At 44.7% G+C, this 21,913-nt stretch overlaps 1 non-coding gene across 1 annotated transcript; it reads right to left on the bottom strand.

Annotated features, from left to right (window-relative positions):
* Positions 1-7,444: 7,444 nt before the first annotated feature.
* Positions 7,445-18,008, bottom strand: LOC106602073 (uncharacterized). The gene is made up of 5 exons (XR_006769437.1): positions 17,883-18,008; positions 16,292-16,410; positions 11,671-11,752; positions 10,872-10,981; positions 7,445-7,520 (listed from the first exon to the last, which is right to left on the bottom strand). It is a non-coding gene; the product is annotated as an uncharacterized protein (transcript).
* Between the last annotated feature and the right edge of the window lie 3,905 nt (positions 18,009-21,913).

Below are 21,913 nucleotides of genomic sequence, written 5' to 3'. Positions count from 1 at the left end.
GGGACAATGTGTATCCAATATTGATTAGCATTGGGGATAATGTATATCCAATATTGATTAGCATTGGGGATAATGTTATCTAATATTGATTAGCATTGGGGATAATGTGTATCCAATATTGATTAGCATTGGGGATAATGTGTATTCAATATTGATTAGCATTAGGGGATAATGTGTATTCAATATTGATTAGCATTGTGGATATTGTTTATACGATATTGATTAGCATTGGGGATAATGTGTATTCAATATTGATTAGCATTGGGGATAATGTGTATTCAATATTGATTAGCATTGGGGATAATGTGTATTCAATATTGATTAGCATTGTGGATATTGTTTATACGATATTGATTAGCATTGGGGATAATGTGTATCTAATATTGATTAGCATTGGGGATAATGTGTATTCAATATTGATTAGCATTGGGGATAATGTGTCCAATATTGATTAGCATTGGGGATAATGTCTATCTAATATTGGTTAGCATTGGGGATAATGTGTATCTAATATTGATTAGCATTGGGGATAATGTGTATCCAATATTGATTAGCATTGGATAATGTTATTCAATATTGATTAGCATTGGGGATAATGTGTATTCAATTTGATTAGCATTGTGGATATTGTTTATACTGATATTGATTAGCATTGGGGATAATGTGTATTCAATATTGATTAGCATTGGGGGATAATGTGTATTCAATATTGATTAGCATTGGGGATAATGTTGTATTCAATATTGATTAGCATTGTGGATATTGTTTATACGATATTGATTAGCATTGGGGATAATGTGTATCTAATATTGATTAGCATTGGGGATAATGTGTATTCAATATTGATTAGCATTGGGGATAATGTGCTCCAATATTGATTAGCATTGGGGATAATGTCTATCTAATATTGGTTAGCATGGGGATAATGTATCCAATATTGATTAGCATTAGGGATAATGTTCTAATATTGATTAGCATTGGGATCATGTGTTCCAATATTGATTAGCATTGTGGATAATGTATCCAATATTGATTAGCATTGGGGATAATGTGTCAAATATTGATTAGCATTTGGGGATAATGTTGTATTCAATATTGATTAGCATTGGGGATAATGTGTATTCAATATTGATTAGCATTGGGGATAATGTGTCTCAATATTGATTAGCATTGGGGATAATGTCTATCTAATATTGGTTGGCATGGGGGATAATGTGTATCCAATATTGATTAGCATTGGGGATAATGTGTATCTAATATTGATTAGCATTGGGGATAATGTGTCTCCAATATTGATTAGCATTGGGGATAATGTATATTCAATATTGATTAGCATCGGGATAATGTATATCCAATATTGATTAGCATTGGGGATAATGTATATCCAATATTGATTAGCATTGGGGATAATGTATATTCTATTGATTAGCATCGGGGATAATGTATATCCAATATTGATTAGCATTGGGGATAATGTATATTCAATATTGATTAGCATCGGGGATAATGTGTATCCAATATTGATTAGCATTGGGGATAATGTATATCCAATATTGATTGCATTGGAGATAATGTATCTAATATTGATTAGCATTGGGGATAATGTGTATCCAATATTGATTAGCATTAGGGGATAATGTGTATTCAATATTGATTAGCATTGGGGATAATGTGTATTCAATATTGATTAGCATTGTGGATATTGTTTATACGATATTGAGTTAGCATTGGGGATAATGTGTATTCAATATTGATTAGCATTGGGGATAATGTGTGTTCAATATTGATTAGCATTGGGGATAATGTGTATTCAATATTGATTAGCATTGTGGATATTGTTTATACGATATTGATTAGCATTGGGGATAATGTGTATCTCAATATTGATTAGCATTGGGGATAATGTGTATTCAATATTGATTAGCATTGGATAATGTGTCTCCAATATTGATTAGCATTGGGATAATGTCTATCTAATATTGGTTAGCATTGGGGATAATGTGTATCTAATATTGATTAGCATTGGGGATAATGTGTATCCAATATTGATTAGCATTGGGGATAATGTGTATTCAATATTGATTAGCATTGGGGATAATGTGTATTCAATATTGATTAGCATTGTGGATATTGTTTATACGATATTGATTAGCATTGGGGGATAATGTGTATTCAATATTGATTGCGTTGGGATAGATAGTATTCAATATTGATTAGCATTGGGGATAATGTGTATTCAATATTGATTAGCATTGTGGATATTGTTTATACGATATTGATTAGCATTGGGATAATGTTATCTAATATTGATTAGCATTGGGGGATAATGTGTATTCAATATTGATTAAGGCATTGGGGATAATGTGTCTCCAATATTGATTGCATTGGGGATAATGTCTATCTAATATTGGTTAGCATGGGGATAATGTGTATCCAATATTGATTAGCATTGGGGATAATGTGTATCTAATATTGATTAGCATTGGGGATCCTGTGTATCCAATATTGATTAGCATTGTGGATAATGTGTATCCAATATTGATTAGCATTGGGGATAATGTGTCGAAAATATTGATTAGCATTGGGGATAATGTTATTCAATATTGATTAGCATTGGGGATAATGTGTATTCAATATTGATTAGCATTGGGGATAATGTGTCTCCAATATTGCATTAGTATTGGGGATAATGTCTATCTAATATTGGTTAGCATGGGGATAATGTGTATCCAATATTGATTAGCATTGGGGATAATGTGTATCTAATTGATTAGCATTAGGATAATGTGTTCTCCAATATTGATTAGCATTGGGGATAATGTGTAATCTAATATTGATTAGCATTGGGGATAATGTGTATCTAATAATGATCGGCATTGGGGATAATGTGTATCTAGTATTGATTAGCATTGGGGATAATGTGTATTCAATTTTGATTAGCATTGGGGATAATGTGTTTCAATATTGATTAGCATTGGGGATAATGTGTATTCAATATTGATTAGCATTGTGTATTGTTTATACGATATTGATTAGCATTGGGGATAATGTGTATCTAATATTGATTAGCATTGGGGATAATGTGTATTCAATATTGATTAGCATTAGGGATAATGTGTCTCCAATATTGATTAGCATTGGGGATAATGTCTATCTAATATTGGTTAGCATTGGGGATAATGTGTATCTAATATTGATTAGCATTGGGGATAATGTGTATCCAATATTGATTAGCATTGGGGATAATGTGTATTCAATATTGATTAGCATTAGGGATAATGTGTATTCAATATTGATTAGCATTGTGGATATTGTTTATACGATATTGATTAGCATTGGGATAATGTATTCAATATTGATTAGCATTGGGAATAATGTGTATTCAATATTGATTAGCATTGGGGATAATGTGTATTCAATATTGATTAGCATTGTGGATATTGTTTATACGATATTGATTAGCATTGGGGATAATGTGATCTAATGATTGATTAGCATGGGGGGATAATGTGTATTCAATATTGATTAGCATTGGGGATAATGTGTCTCCAATATTGATTTAGCAATTCGGGGATAATGTCTATCTAATATTGGTTAGCATAGGGATAATGTGATCCAATATTGATTAGCATTGGGGATAATGTGTATCCTAATTGATTATCTTGGGGATCACTGTGTATCCAATATTGATTAGCATTGTGGATAATGTGTATCCAATATTGATTAGCATTGGGGATAATGTGTTCAAATATTGATTAGCATTGAGGATAATGTGTATTCAATATTGATTAGCATTGGGGATAATGTGTATTCAATATTGATTAGCATTGGGGATAATGTGTCTCCAATATTGATTAGCATTGGGGATAATGTCTATCTAATATTGGTTAGCATGGGGATAATGTGTATCCAATATTGATTAGCATTGGGGATAATGTGTATCTAATATTGATTAGCATTGGGGATAATGTGTCTCCAATATTGATTAGCATTGGGGATAATGTATCTAATATTGATTAGCATTTGGGGATAATGCGTAACTCTAATAATGACTTGATTGATGTGTGGCGATCTAATATTGATTAGCATTGGGATATTGTGTCTCCAATATTGATTAGCTTGGGGATAAATTATATTTGATTAGCATTTGGGGATAATGTATATCTAATAAAGAAGCGCAGGAAGCATCACTAGACTCCCCAGCTACACCCAGCCTAGAGTCTGGCTACACCCAGTTCAGAGTCTGGCTACACTCCAGCTCACTGTCTGGCTGCACCCCAGCCTAGACCCTGCTACACTGCCTAGGAGTCTGGCTACACCCAGCTCAGAGTCTGGCTGCCACCCAGTCTACAGAGTCTGGCTACACTCCAGCCTAGAGTCTGGCTACACTCAGCTCAGAGTCTGGCTCCACCCAGCCTAGGAGTCTGGCTCCACCCCGCCTCAGTACTCCCAGCCCAGACCCGCACCCACGAGAACTGACCCGCCCACCAGACCTACACCCCCAGCCTACACACCCAGCCTAGACCCGGCTACACCCAGCCCAGAGTCTGCCTTCACCCAGTCTAGAGTCTGGCTACACCCAGCCTAGAGTCTGGCTACACCCAGCCTACTGTCTGGCTACACCCAGCCTACTGTCTGGCTGCACTGCCCAGCCTAGACCCAAGCTACACCCAGCCTAGAGTCTGGCTACACCCAGCCTACTGTCTGGCTACACCCAGCCTAGACCCAAGCTACACCCAGCCTAGAGTCAGCCTTCACCCAGCCAGAGCTGCCTACACCCAGTCTAGAGTCTGGCTACACCCAGCCTAGAGTCTGGCTACACACCAGCCTAGAGTCTGGCTACACCCAGCCTAGAGTCTGGCTACACCCAGCCTAGAGTCTGGCTACACCCAGCCTAGAGTCTGGCTACACCCAAGCCTAGACCCAAGCTACACCCAGCCTACAGTCTGGCTACACCCAGCCTAGACCCAAGCTACACCCAGCCTAGAGTCTGCCTTCACCCAGTCTAGAGTCTGGCTACACCCAGCCAAGTCTGGCTACACCCAGCCTAGAGTCCGGCTACACCCAGCCTACTGTCTGGCTACACCCAGCCTACAGTCTGGCTACACCCATCAAGTCTGGCACACCCAGCCTAGACCCAAGCTACACCCAGCCTAGAGTCTGGCTCCACCCAGCCTACTGTCTGGCTCCACCCAGCCTAGACCCAAGCTACACCCAGCCTAGAGTCTGGCTACACCCAGCCTAGTGTCTGGCTCCACCCAGCCTAGAGTCTGCCTTCGCCCAGCCTAGAGTCTGGCTCCACCCAGCCTAGAGTCTGGCTACACCCAGCCTTAGAGTCTGGCTACACCCAGCCTAGAGTCTGGCTACACCCAGCCTAGAGTCTGGCTACACCCAGCCTAGAGTCTGCCTTCACCCAGTCCAGAGTCTGGCTACACCCAGCCTAGAGTCGGCTACACCCAGCCTAGAGTCCTTTACACCCAGCCTACTGTCTGGCTACACCCAGCCTAGTGTCCGGCTACACCCAGTCTAGAGTCTGGCTACACCCAGCCTAGACCCAAGCTACACCCAGCCTAGAGTCTGGCTCCACCCAGCCTAGAGCTGGCTCCGCCCAGCCTAGAGTCGGCTCCACCCAGCCTGGAGCTGGCTCACCCAGTCTCAGAGTCTGGCTCCACCCAGCCTAGAGTCTGGCTCCACCCGGCCTAGAGTCTGGCTCCGCCCGCCTAGAGTCTGGCTCCACCCAGCCTAGAGTCTGGCTCCGCCCAACCACCCCCAGCTACACCCAGCCTAGAGTCTGGCTCCACCCAGCCTAGAGTCTGGCTACACCCAGCCTAGAGTCCGGCTACACCCAGCCTAGAAGTCCGGCTACACCCAGCCTACTGTCCGGCCACACCCAGCCTAGAGTCCGGCTACACCCAGCCTACTGTCTGGCCACACCCACAGCATAGCTCCACCTATCTACTGTCTGGCTCCACCCACCCTACTGTCTGGCCACACCAACAGCATGGCTCCACCCACCCCTACAGTCTGGCTCCACCCACCCTACTGTCTGGCCACACCCACAGCATGGCTCCACCTATCTACAGTCTGGCTCCACCCACCCTACTGTCTGGCCAAACCCTACTGTCTGGCTCCACCCACCTATCACCTAGCCCCACCTATCTACAGTCTGGCTCCACCCAGAGTCTGGCTCCTCCCAACCCCACTCCACTATACTCTCATTATCCTAATATACAGATGTAGGAACTTAATTTGATAACTCTTTTGTTGTCAGACAGTGGGGTAGAGTCCAGTCAGTGTGGGGGTAGAGTCCAGTCAGAGTGGGGGGTAGAGCCCAGTCAGAGTGGGGGTAGAGCCCAGTCGGTGTGGGTAGAGTCCAGTCGGTGTGGGGTAGAGTCCAGTCGGTGTGGGTAGAGTCCAGTCGGTGTGGGTAGAGTCCAGTCGGTGTGGGGGGTAGAGTCCAGTCGGTGTGGGGTAGAGTCCAGTCGGTGTGGGGGTAGAGTCCAGTCGGTGTGGGGGTAGAGTCCAGTCTGTGTGGGGGTAGAGTCCAGTCGGTGTGGGGGTAGAGTCCAGTCGGTGTGGGGGTAGAGTCCGGTCAGTGTGGGGGTAGAGTCCGGTCGGTGTGGGGGTAGAGTCCGGTCGGTGTGGGGTAGAGTCCAGTCGGTGTGGGGGTAGAGTCCAGTCGGTGTGGGGGTAGAGTCCAGTCAGTGTGGGGTAGAGTCCAGTCGGTGTGGGGGTAGAGTCCAGTCGGTGTGGGGGTAGAGTCCGGTCAGTGTGGGGGTAGAGTCCGGTCGGTGTGGGGGTAGAGTCCAGTCAGTGTGGGGGTAGAGTCCAGTCAGTGTGGGGGTAGAGTCCAGTCAGTGTGGGGGGTAGAGTCCAGTCGGTGTGGGGTAGAGTCCAGTCAGTGTGGGGGTAGAGTCCAGTCAGTGTGGGGTAGAGTCCAGTCGGTGTGGGGGGTAGAGTCTACATTAGTAGATTAAAACAGAAATAAAAAAACATTGATTGATTGATTGATTGATTGGTTTTCATCTGGGGATGTAATTGTATCACTATTCTGAGGTACACACACACACACACACACACACACACACACACACACACACACACACACACACCACCCTTTCTGCACAAAACACAGAACACACAGGGCCGTGTCATAGGAGGAACTTTGAGTCCATCTGCTCTAATGGCTGGCAGGCAGGCAGCCCTGTCCTGGCCAATCACAGACGAGGTCCTGGGCATGCTCAGTGACTGGTGTGACTGTTCTAAAGGGAATCTGGGGGGGGGGGGTTGCTAAGGCAACTGCATTATGATCAGTGAGTGAGCGGTGAGGTGACAGTGGGTGTGGTTAGAGCGTGGCTTTAACTTCCAGGTCAAAGGGGATAGGGGTTCAGAGGTCAACGTTCCTTACCTCTGGGGTCATTCTGCTAATGGTGACTATGTCATACCCCGGCGCTGATGAAGTTTGGAGCGTAGACCTGCAGCTGAAAGTCACTCAGCCATTGGACAACAGCCTCAGAGCTCTAGGAGAGAAGACAGGTGGAGTTCTGTCACTACGGCTGGCTCTGGGCTAACGGCTAGTGGCTAACCACTAACCGCTAACGGCTAACTGCTAATTGCTAACCGCTAACGGCTAACGGCCAATGGCTAACCACTAACGGCTAACTGCTAATAGCTAACCGCTAATTGCTAAAGGCTAACCGCTAATGGCTAAAGGCTAATTCACTAGTAGAGGAGACAGAAGAGGAAAAGACAGGTGGCTAAAAGCTATGGGCTCTGGGCTAAACACCGCTAACAGCTGAAGGCTAAAGACTAGCTAAGAATAACAAGAGGGAGAGGAGGACTAGGCTAAAGGCTAACGGCTAGCAGCTACAAGAGGAGGAGAGAGGGAGAAGACAGGCTATCTCTGGGTGAGCTATTGGAGAAGATGGAAGGAGGGAGAAGACAGGCTCTCTCTTCGAGCTATTGGAGAAGATGGAAGGAGGGAGAACCTTGTGGGTAGCTATTGGAGAAAGGAGAAGACAGCCCTCTTCGAGCTTGGAGATGGAAGGAGGAGAAGACAGGCTCTCTCTGGGTGAGCTTTAGAAGATAAGGGAAGAAGGCTCTGTCTTGAGCGACAGGCTTTCTATTGGGAAGATGGAAGGAGGAAGACAGGCTCTGGGCTCTCTTCGAGAAGATGGGAGGAGGCAGAAGACAGGCTCTCTCTTCGAGAAGATGGGAGGAGGCAGAAGACAGGCTCTCTCTTCGAGAAGATGGGAGGAGGGAGAAGAAGCAGGCTCTCTCTGGGTGAGCTATTGGAGAAGATGGAAGGAGGGAGAAGACAGGCTCTCTCTTCGAGAAGATGGGAGGAGGCAGAAGACAGGCTCTCTCTTCGAGAAGATGGGAGGAGGGAGAAGACAGGCTCTCTCTGGGTGAGCTATTGGAGAAGATGGAAGGAGGGAGAAGACAGGCTCTCTCTTCGAGAAGATGAAAGGAGGGAGAAGACAGGCTCTCTCTTCGAGCTATTGGAGAAGATGGAAGGGTGGACCTGGCCAATCACATCCAGAGAATGTAGACACCTCACTCTGAGGAGATTCTGACGTGGTGAAATCTGCTGGAGAGAGAGACGTCCTCTATCACAAACAGCTGCAGTAGCACGTTCTGTCCACTGAGGGGCAGCAGAGAACCATGGAAAACTCAGCTATGCCCAGTCTACCAGCACCTCCTCTCTCTCCCTCTCTCTCCCCCTTTTCTTCCCACCCACTCTGCTCAGGACACCAACTGGACCACGGGTCACACGGAGGGGGAGAGGAGGGGAGAGGAGGGAGGGAGGGAGGATCTGGAACTAAAACAGATAGCCATGTGAACCTACACACCCTGCTGGGAGAAACATGTTCATCAGATGGCTGTGATCTGATCAAGCTATCGCATACACACACTTCCATCTTACTGGTAGAGTCCTGCCGAGACACACACACACACACACACACACACACACACACACACACACACACACACACACGGTGCTAAGCTAGGGTAACTAAGATTATGATGGCTTAGGCTACTGTACAGTGTAGTATATATACAGTATTACATTTAGTGTAGTATATATACAGTATAGTGTAGTATATATACAGTATAATATAATATACAGTATAGTATAATATATAGATCAGTATAGTATATATATAGTATAGTGTATATACAGTATAGTATATATACAGTATAGTATAATATATAGATCAGTATAGTATATATATAGCATAGTATAGTGTATATACAGTATATTACAGTATTTATCCAGTATAGTATAGTATGTATCCAGTATAGTATATATCCAGTATAGTATATATACAGTGTAGTATAATATATATCCAGTATAGTACCGTATATATAGTATAGTATATATACAGTATAGTGTAGTATATATACAGTATAGTATTGTATATATACAGTATAGCATAGTGTATATACAGTATATTACAGTATATATTTTGTATAGTATAGTATATATCCAGTACAGTATATATACAGTGTAGTATAATATATATCCAGTATAGTACATGTATATATAGTATAGTATATATCCAATATGGTATAGTGTATATATATAGTATAGTATATCTCCAGTATATATATATATATATATATATATATATTATAGTATAGTATAGTATAGTATAGGCTCATATCAGAGAGGTTTAGAGAACACAAAACAACGTCCCTGGGCAGCAAACAAGGAAAACAGAGATGGAGGAGGAACACAGAGATGGAGGAGGAGCACAGAGATGGAGGAGAGGACACAGAGATGGAGGAGGCAGTGAGGAGGAGGAACACAGAGATGGAGGAGGAGGAACCAGAGATGGAGACACAGGGAGGAGGAGGAACACAGAGATGGAGGAGGAGAGGAACACAGAGATGGAGGAGGAAGGAACACAGAGATGGAGGAGGAGGAGGAACACAGAGATGGAGGAGGAGGAACACAGAGATGGAGGAGGAGGAACACAGAGATGGAGGAACACAGAGATGGAGGAGGAGGAACACCGAGATGGAGGAGGAGGAACACAGAGATGGAGGAACACAGAGATGGAGGAACACAGAGATGGAGGAGGAGGAACACAGAGATGGAGGAGGAGGAACACAGAGATGGAGGAGGAGGAACACAGAGATGGAGGAGGAGGAACACAGAGATGGAGGAGGAGGAACACAGAGATGGAGGAGGAGGAACACAGAGATGGAGGAGGAGGAGGAACACAGAGATGGAGGAGGAGGAACACAGAGATGGAGGAGGAGGAGGAACACAGAGATGGAGGAGGAGGAACACAGAGATGGAGGAACACAGAGATGGAGGAGGAGGAACACAGAGATGGAGGAGGAGGAGGAACACAGAGATGGAGGAGGAGGAACACAGAGATGGAGGAGGAGGAACACAGAGATGGAGGAGGAGGAGGAACACAGAGATGGAGGAGGAGGAACTGAAAGGAGAGAAGACAGAACAGACAGAGGAAGAGACAGGTGACAGAAATGCAGATAACATACACTCTCAGACCGGACCACACACACACACACACACACACACACACACACACACACACACTCACCGTGTCATGGCTGCAACCGAATGCTCGCAGTAAGGACGAGGCCAGCTGAGAGAAAGTGTTTGGACATCCTGGACGTATGTCCGTGTTCGAGACTGTGTGTGTGTGTCCGTGGTTCTGGGTGTGTGTGTGTGTGTGTGTGTGTGTTCTGCCGTTGGTGGAGAGTGTGTGTGAGAGATTGTGCTGAAGGGAAGATGAACACCAGTTTCGGTGAGGAGAGGGACACAGTGAAGCAGGAAGTGTGTGAGAGACGACTCTGAGAGGACGAGTGTCTTTCCATCCCTCTGTCTGTCTTACCTTCCCCTCGCCTTGCCCCTCCCCCTTCCAGGTTGCCGTGGCGTCATAGGGTGGAGCTTCATGGAGCGGGCATCCTGATTGGCTCGACTGTCTAGAGGCAGAGGCGGTGCCTGGAGGTGACACACACTGTCGTTGGCCGAGCTCAACCACTCATATTTTCAACCAATCCTGTCCCACCATTTCTTTCTATAAAACCGAACCCCCTCATCCACCGTGTGAATAACCAATCAGGTTTCACCTCCTCCTCAGTAACTGGCCTCGTCAGCCAATCACAGGCCTTCTCTACTAACTACTGGCCATCTGGATGACAGAGCCGCCAAGATCCAGATCCCACTGTGTGTGTGTGTGTGTGTGTGTGTGTGTGTGTGTGTGTGTGTGTGTGTGTGTGTGTGTGTGTGTGTGTGTGTGTGTGTGTGTGTGTGTGTGTGTGTGTGTGTGTGTGTGTGTGTGTGTGTGTGTGCGCGATTCCTTCAATCGTTATAAAGGAAACAGATGATGCTCTCTCTCTTTCTCTCTGTCTCTCTCTCTCTCTCTCTCTCTCTCTCTCATCTCTCCCTCTCTCATCTCTCTCTCACTCTCTCATCTCTCTCTCTCTCATCTCTCCCTCTCTCATCTCTCTCTCACTCTCTCATCTCTCTCTCTCTCTCTCTCTATCCCTCTCTCACTGGAGTGATGTGTACCTGTAGATTGCCACACACACACACACACACACACACACACACACACACACACACACACACACACACACACACACACACACACACACACACACCCTCACACACACCTCACACACACCTACCTGTAGATAGCTCTACAGACTTGGACTGCTCCAGCAGGTGCTCTTTGGCTTTGGCAGACTGAGACAGCACTGTCGCCAGGAGCTACAGGGAGAAACAACACAGCCTTTAGCTACAACACACAGAGACACACAGCCTTTAGTTACAACACACAGAGACACAGCCTTTAGCTACAACACACAGAGACACACAGCCTTTAGCTACAACACACAGAGACACAGCCTTTAGCTACAACACACAGAGACACAGCCTTTAGCTACAACACACAGAGACACACAGCCTTTAGCTACAACACACAGAGACACAGCCTTTAGCTACAACACACAGAGATACACAGCCTTTAGCTACAACACACAGAGACACACAGCCTTTAGCTACAACACACAGAGACACAAGCCTTTAGCTACAACACACAGAGACACACAGCCTTTAGTTACAACACACAGAGACACAGCCTTTAGCTACAACACACAGAGACACACAGCCTTTAGCTACAACACACAGAGACACACAGCCTTTAGCTACAACACACAGAGACACAGCCTTTAGCTACAACACACAGAGACACACAGCCTTTAGCTACAACACACAGAGACACACAGCCTTTAGTTACAACACACAGAGACACAGCCTTTAGCTACAACACACAGAGACACACAGCCTTTAGCTACAACACACAGAGACACACAGCCTTTAGTTACAACACACAGAGACACAGCCTTTAGCTACAACACACAGAGATACACAGCCTTTAGCTACAACACACAGAGACACACAGCCTTTAGTTACAACACACAGAGACACAGCCTTTAGCTACAACACACAGAGATACACAGCCTTTAGCTACAACACACAGAGACACACAGCCTTTAGTTACAACACACAGAGACACAGCCTTTAGCTACAACACACAGAGATACACAGCCTTTAGCTACAACACACAGAGATACAGCCTTTAGCTACAACACACAGAGACACACAGCCTTTAGCTACAACACACAGAGACACACAGCCTTTAGCTACAACACACAGAGACACACAGCCTTTAGCTACAACACACAGAGATACACAGCCTTTAGCTACAACACACAGAGATACAGCCTTTAGCTACAACACACAGAGACACAGCCTTTAGCTACAACACACAGAGACACAGCCTTTAGCTACAACACACAGAGACACACAGCCTTTAGCTACAACACACAGAGACACAGCCTTTAGCTACAACACACAGAGACACGCAGCCTTTAGCTACAACACACAGAGACACAGCCTTTAGCTACAACACACAGAGATACAGCCTTTAGCTTAGCTACAACACACAGAGACACAGCCTTTAGCTTAGCTACAACACACAGAGACACAGCCTTTAGCTACAAAACACAGAGACACACAGCCTTTAGCTACAAAACACAGAGACACACAGCCTTTAGCTACAACACACAGAGACACACAGCGTTTAGCTACAACACACAGAGACACACAGCCTTTAGCTACAACACACAGAGACACACAGCCTTTAGCTACAACACACAGACACACAGCCTTTAGCTACAAAACACAGAGACACACAGCCTTTAGCTACAACACACAGAGACACACAGCCTTTAGCTACAACACACAGAGACACACAGCCTTTAGCTACAACACACAGAGACACAGCCTTTAGCTACAACACACAGAGACACACAGCCTTTAGCTACAACACACAGAGACACACAGCCTTTAGCTACAACACACAGAGATACAGATATACAGGACTCCAAACAGGGCCGTTCTACACTAGGACAGATATACAGGACTCCAAACAGGGCCGGCCTACACTAGGACAGATATACAGGACTCCAAACAGGGCCGTTCTACACTAGGACAGATATACAGGACTCCAAACAGGGCCGTATATACAGGACTCCAAAAGGGCCGTTACACTAGGACAGATATACAGGACTCCAAACAGGGCCATTTCTACACTAGGACAGATATACAGGACTCCAAACAGGGCCGTTCTACACTAGGACAGATATACAGGACTCCAAACAGGGCCGTTTCTATACTAGGACAGATATACAGGACTCCAAACAGGGCCGTTCTACACTAGGACAGATATACAGGACTCCAAACAGGGCCGTTCTACACTAGGACAGATATACAGGACTCCAAACAGGGCCGTTCTACACTAGGACAGATATACAGGACTCCAAACAGGGTCGTTTCTACACTAGGACAGATAACTAGGACAGATATACAGGACTCCAAACAGGGCCGTTTCTACACTAGGACAGATATACAGGACTCCAAACAGGGCCGTTCTACACTAGGACAGATATACAGGACTCCAAACAGGGCCGTTCTACACTAGGACAGATATACAGGACTCCAAACAGGGTCGTTTCTACACTAGGACAGATAACTAGGACAGATATACAGGACTCCAAACAGGGCCGTTCTACACTAGGACAGATAACTAGGACAGATATACAGGACTCCAAACAGGGCCGTTTCTACACTAGGACAGATAACTAGGACAGATATACAGGACTCCAAACAGGGCCGTTCTACACTAGGACAGATAACTAGGACAGATATACAGGACTACAAACAGGGCCGTTTCTACACTAGGACAGATAACTAGGACAGATATACAGGACTCCAAACAGGGCCGTTCTACACTAGGACAGATAACTAGGACAGATATACAGGACTCCAAACAGGACCGTTCTACACTAGGACAGATCAGACAGATATACAGGACTCCAAACAGGGCCGTTCTACACTAGGACAGAAGATATACAGGACTCCAAACAGGGCCGTTCTACACTAGGACAGATATACAGGACTCCAAACAGGGCCGTTTCTACACTAGGACAGATATACAGGACTCCAAACAGGGCCGTTTCTACACTAGGACAGACATATACAGGACTCCAAACAGGGCCGTTTCTACACTAGGACAGATAAACCTCCCAAACGGATTTCTCCACTAGGACAGATATACAGGACTCCAAACAGGGCCGTTTCTACACTAGGACAGATATGCAGGACTCCAAACAGGGCCGTTTCTATACTAGGACAGATATACAGGACTCCAAACAGGGCCGTTTCTACACTAGGACAGATATACAGGACTCCAAACAGGGCCGTTCTACACTAGGACAGATATACAGGACTCCAAACAGGGCCGTTCTACACTAGGACAGATATACAGGACTCCAAACAGGGTCGTTCTACACTAGGACAGATAACTAGGACAGATATACAGGACTCCAAACAGGGCCGTTTCTACACTAGGACAGATATACAGGACTCCAAACAGGGCCGTTTCTACACTAGGACAGATATACAGGACTCCAAACAGGGCCGTTCTACACTAGGACAGATATACAGGACTCCAAACAGGGTCGTTTCTACACTAGGACAGATAACTAGGACAGATATACAGGACTCCAAACAGGGCCGTTCTACACTAGGACAGATAACTAGGACAGATATACAGGACTCCAAACAGGGCCGTTCTACACTAGGACAGATAACTAGGACAGATATACAGGACTCCAAACAGGGCCGTTCTACACTAGGACAGATAACTAGGACAGATATACAGGACTACAAACAGGGCCGTTCTACACTAGGACAGATAACTAGGACAGATATACAGGACTACAAACAGGGCCATTCTACACTAGGACAGATAACTAGGACAGATATACAGGACTCCAAACAGGGCCGTTCTACACTAGGACAGATATACAGGACTACAAACAGGGCCGTTCTACACTAGGACAGATAACTAGGACAGATATACAGGACTACAAACAGGGCCGTTCTACACTAGGACAGATAACTAGGACAGATATACAGGACTACAAACAGGGCCGTTCTACACTAGGACAGATAACTAGGACAGATATACAGGACTCCAAACAGGGCCGTTCTACACTAGGACAGATATACAGGACTCCAAACAGGGCCGTTCTACACTAGGACAGATAACTAGGACAGATATACAGGACTACAAACAGGGCCGTTCTACACTAGGACAGATAACTAGGACAGATATACAGGACTCCAAACAGGGCCGTTCTACACTAGGACAGATAACTAGGACAGATATACAGGACTACAAACAGGGCCGTTCTACACTAGGACAGATAACTAGGACAGATATACAGGACTACAAACAGGGCCGTTCTACACTAGGACAGATAACTAGGACAGATATACAGGACTGCAAACAGGGCCGTTCTACACTAGGACAGATAACTAGGACAGATATACAGGACTCCACAGAGGAAACAGAGGTCCATATCATTAAACAGCGTTTCCTGATAACTTAACTGGTTAAATTAAAAAGGTTAAACAAAGAGCTTTAACGCACAACAAAACTATAGATATATTTTAAATTACTTTTTTTTTTTTAACAGCCTGGTTTGTCATTTTTATATCATAGATGGTGACAGTGTCCATTTTAGGACTGCAGTGTGATGAGCATTAAGGGTTTCAAATGTGGTGTGTGTGTGTGTGTGTGTGTGATTTGGTGTGTATTTGTGTGTCTGTGTGTGTGTTTAAGTGTGTGTCTGTGTGTGTGTGGTTCAGTGTGTGTGTGTGTGTGTGTGTGTTCCTCACCTTAACCCCCTCGGCCTGCGCGTGGATAATGTGGGTGGAGCTCCCGGCACTCTGACCACTCCCTGATGACCTCACGCTGGTCACGCTGCCAGAGCTCCCCACGCTACTACGGTCTCCACCTGGTAAACACACACACACACACACACACACACACACACACACACACACACACACACACACACAGGTGTGTTAACACAGAGCCAGGTAACACATGTGTTTCTCTGCTACAATACACTGGACAGCAGCCCACTCAACAGCATGGCTTCACAACTAGGACAGACTAGGTGATTGACGGAGTGACTGACACACTTAAACACACACACACACACCGATTAACTGACACAGGCAAACACACACACACACATCCACTGACCAACGCAGGCCTGATGACTGACAGAGCAGACAGAGCGACTAAAGACCCATGCAGATAGATAGATAAAATGATAGATAGATAGATAGATAGATAGATAGATAGATAGATAGATAGATAGATAGATAGATAGATAGATAGATAGATAGATAGATAGATAGATAGATAGATAGATAGATAGATAGATACTGTAGAATAGATAGATACTGTAGAATAGATAGATACTGTAGAATAGATAGATACTGTAGAATAGATAGATACTGTAGAATAGATAGATAGACAGATATAGATATAGATAGATAGATATAGATAGATAGAACGATATAGATAGATAGAACAATATAGATATAGATAGATAGATAGAATGAGATAGATAGATAGATAGAACAATATAGATAGATAGATAGATAGATATAGATATAGATAGATAGAACGATATAGATAGAACAATATAGATAGATAGAATGATATAGATAGATACTGTAGAATAGATAGATACTGTAGAATAGATAGATAGACAGATAGAACGATATAGATAGATAGATATAGATATATAGATATAGATAGATAGAACAATATAGATATAGATAGATAGAACGATATAGATAGATAGATAGAATGATATAGAGATAGATAGATAGAACAATATAGATAGATAGATAGATAGATAGATAGAACAATATAGATAGAACAATATAGATAGATAGAATGATATAGATAGATAGATAGATAGATAGATAGATAGATAGAACGATATAGATATAGAACGATATAGATATAGATAGATAGAACAATATAGATATAGAAACGATATAGATATAGATAGATAGATAGATAGATAGATAGATAGATAGATAGATAGATAGATAGATAGATAGATAGATAGATAGATAGATAGATAGATAGATTGATAATGACTGCAGCCCTACACACACAGCCAGGGACCAGGTATTGCCAGGTATTGCCAGCTACAGCCAGGGACCAGGTACAGCCAGGTAGGAACTGGGCTCTGTTCAGCTCTGGACATAATGGAGGGACAGCGGGGTCTGTAAGGTGCCCCTATCCACTGATTCTAGGTCAGATCCTGTAGGGTCTGTTGTGTTGCCTTGCCCTATAGTATTAACCGTAAAATCTGATCTAGATCTGTGGTTAGGGGCAGCTTCTATCTGTAGACAACGCCACAGGTCAGGGGTCAGGCAAGGCTGCGCGGGCGGGGGTTACCTGGCCCAGGCTTGCGCAGCACCCATATCTCCTCGCTGGAGCTGCCCTGGGGGCCGCAGGACCGGGTGGGGGAACCGTGAGGGTTGGCTTCTGAGCCGCGACCACCTTCAACACAGAAACCACTGTTAACCTCTAACCCTGCTCCGCTAATCTGGCTGTAGCCGCTAACCCCGGGCTACGCTAAACTATCGGGGTAATCCTGGGGTTAAACTAGCATTAGCAGCTAAACCCCGCGCTAAACTAGCATTAGTAGCTAACCTCAAACTAGCCATCATTGCTAGCCCTGGGGCTAAAATAGCATTAGAAGCTAACCCTGTCACTGAACGAGTATTAGTAGCTAACCCTAAACTAGGAATCACTGCTAGTCCTGGGGCTAAACTACCATTAGCAGCTAACCCCAAACTAGCCATCACTGCTAGTCCTGGGGCTAAAATAGCATTAGCAGCTAACCCTGTCACTGAACTAGCATTAGTAGTTAACCCTAAACTAGGAATCACTGCTAGTCCTGGGGCTAAACTACCAGTAGCGGTTAACCCTGAAGCTAATGTAGTGTTAGCCAATAACTAGCATTAGCAGCTAACAATTAAGCTAAACTAGCATTAATTGCTAACTGTTAATGACTTACCCTCTAACCTCTAACCCTTAGCTTTTGCTAGCACTGACCGCTAATTCTAAACTGGCTAACCAGCCCCACCACGATCCCCAACCAGCAGGACAGAAGGGGTTTGCAGGGCGGGGTGAGGGTGGGGGGTACGGGGGTACGGGGAGACCCTAGAATATACAATATATCTGCTGGTTTAACTTCACCCTATTTTAACAGCAGACACAAACACACACGCATATATACATCACATATATATATATATATATTCCATAGATATATGAGAACATTTATATACCGTCGTACATAAATAGATCAGTAACATGCCTGTATATCTGTGTAGATATATATATGTCAGAATGTACATAAATATACACACATATATATATAATATATGAAGAGATATATGATGATATATGAAGCGTAAGGTAAGGTAGGTCCGGTATGAGCTGCAGTGCATCAGGAGAGAGGATTACAGTAGAACAAGGATTCAAGGCCTTTAGAGACTGGAGGAGAGGATTACAGTAGAACAGGGACTCAAGGCCTTTAGAGACTGGAGGAGAGGATTACAGTAGAACAGGGACTCAAGGCCTTTATAAACCATAGAGACTGGAGGAGAGGATTACAGTAGAACAGGGACTCAAGGCCTTTATAAACCATAGAGACTGGAGGAGAGGGTTACAGTAGAACGGGGATTCAAGGCCTTTAGAGACTGGAGGAGAGGATTACAGTAGAACAGAGACTCAAGGCCTTTATTAACCATAGAGACTGGAGGAGAGGATTACAGTAGAACAGGGACTCAAGGCCTTTAGAGACTGGAGGAGAGGATTACAGTAGAACAGGGACTCAAGGCCTTTAGAGACTGGAGGAGAGGATTACAGTAGAACGGGGACTCAAGGCCTTTATAAACCATAGAGACTGGAGGAGAGGATTACAGTAGAACAGGGACTCAAGGCCTTTAGAGACTGGAGGAGAGGATTACAGTAGAACAGGGACTCAAGGCCTTTAGAGACTGGAGGAGAGGATTACAGTAGAACGGGGACTCAAGGCCTTTATAAACCATAGAGACTGGAGGAGAGGATTACAGTAGAACAGGGACTCAAGGCCTTTATAAACCATAGAGACTGGAGGAGAGGATTACAGTAGAACGGGGACTCAAGGCCTTTATAAACCATAGAGACTGGAGGAGAGGGTTACAGTAGAACAGGGACTCAAGGCCTTTAGAGACTGGAGGAGAGGATTACAGTAGAACAGGGACTCAAGGCCTTTAGAGACTGGAAGAGAGGATTACAGTAGAACAGGGATTCAAGGCCTTTATAAACCATAGAGACTGGAGGAGAGGATTACAGTAGAACAGGGATTCAAGGCCTTTAGAGACTGGAGGATTACAGTAGAACAGGGACTCAAGGCCTTTATAAACCATAGAGACTGGAGGAGAGGTTTACAGTAGAACAGAGACTCAAGGCCTTTATAAACCATAGAGACTGGAGGAGAGGATTACAGTAGAACAGGGACTCAAGGCCTTTATAAACCATAGAGACTGGAGGAGAGGATTACAGTAGAACGGGGACTCAAGGTTTTTAGAGACTGGAAGAGAGGATTACAGTAGAACAGAGACTCAAGGCCTTTATAAACCATAGAGACTGGAGGACAGGATTACAGTAGAACAAGGATTCAAGGCCTTTAGAGACTGGAGGAGAGGATTACAGTAGAACAGAGACTCAAGGCCTTTAGAGACTGGAGGAGAGGATTACAGTAGAACAGGGACTCCAAGCCTTTATAAACCATAGAGACTGGAAGAGAGGATTACAGTAGAACAGGGACTCAAGGCCTTTAGAGACTGGAAGAGAGGATTACAGTAGAACAGGGACTCAAGGCCTTTATTAACCATAGAGACTGGAGGAGAGGATTACAGTAGAACAGGGACTCAAGGCCTTTAGAGACTGGAGGAGAGGATTACAGTAGAACAGAGACTCAAGGCCTTTATAAACCATAGAGACTGGAGGAGAGGATTACAGTAGAACAGGGACTCAAGGCCTTTATAAACCATAGAGACTGGAGGAGAGGATTACAGTAGAACAGGGACTCAAGGCCTTTAGAGACCATAGAGACTGGAGGAGAGGATTACAGTAGAACGGGGACTCAAGGTTTTTAGAGACTGGAAGAGAGGATTACAGTAGAACAGAGACTCAAGGCCTTTATAAACCATAGAGACTGGAGGACAGGATTACAGTAGAACAAGGATTCAAGGCCTTTAGAGACTGGAGGAGAGGATTACAGTAGAACAGAGACTCAAGGCCTTTAGAGACTGGAGGAGAGGATTACAGTAGAACAGGGACTCAAGGCCTTTAGAGACTGGAGGAGAGGATTACAGTAGAACAGGGACTCAAGGCCTTTATAAACCATAGAGACTGGAGGAGAGGATTACAGTAGAACAGGGACTCAAGGCCTTTAGAGACTGGAGGAGAGGGTTACAGTAGAACAGGGACTCAAGGCCTTTAGAGACTGGAGGAGAGGATTACAGTAGAACAGAGACTCAAGGCCTTTAGAGACTGGAGGAGAGGATTACAGTAGAACAGAGACTCAAGGCCTTTAGAGACTGGAGGAGAGGATTACAGTAGAACGGGGACTCAAGGCCTTTATAAACCATAGAGACTGGAGGAGAGGATTACAGTAGAACGGGGACTCAAGGCCTTTATAAACCATAGAGACTGGAGGAGAGGATTACAGTAGAACAGGGACTCAAGGCCTTTATAAACCATAGAGACTGGAGGAGAGGATTACAGTAGAACAAGGACTCAAGGCCTTTAGAGACTGGAGGAGAGGATTACAGTAGAACAGAGACTCAAGGCCTTTAGAGACTGGAGGAGAGGATTACAGTAGAACAGGGACTCCAAGCCTTTATAAACCATAGAGACTGGAGGAGAGGATTACAGTAGAACAGGGACTCAAGGCCTTTATAAACCATAGAGACTGGAGGAGAGGATTACAGTAGAACAAGGACTCAAGGCCTTTAGAGACTGGAGGATTACAGTAGAACAAGGACTCAAGGCCTTTAGAGACTGGAGGAGAGGATTACAGTAGAACAGGGACTCAAGGCCTTTATAAACCATAGAGACTGGAGGAGAGGATTACAGTAGAACAGGGACTCAAGGCCTTTATAAACCATAGAGACTGGAAGAGAGGATTACAGTAGAACAGGGCCCGTATCCACAAAGCCTCTCGGAGAACGAAGTGCTGAACTAGAATCAGGTGCCACCTGTCCATATAAACATATTCGGATTTAATAAAAGACTAAACTGGGGAGGGTTATACACGCTTTATACCTGGTTTATAAAGGCTTAATACGAGTGGTGTAGATGGAGGCAATGATAGGAAGTGAAACGAAGGAAAAGGAAACATATAATGTTACTAATGACTGGCCTAAACA

The sequence above is a fragment of the Salmo salar genome, chromosome ssa03, assembly GCF_905237065.1.
Source record: "Salmo salar chromosome ssa03, Ssal_v3.1, whole genome shotgun sequence".
Taxonomy (NCBI): domain Eukaryota; kingdom Metazoa; phylum Chordata; class Actinopteri; order Salmoniformes; family Salmonidae; genus Salmo; species Salmo salar.
Note: the sequence above shows the minus strand (reverse complement) of the source record. Positions and strands in the feature narration are given on the sequence as shown.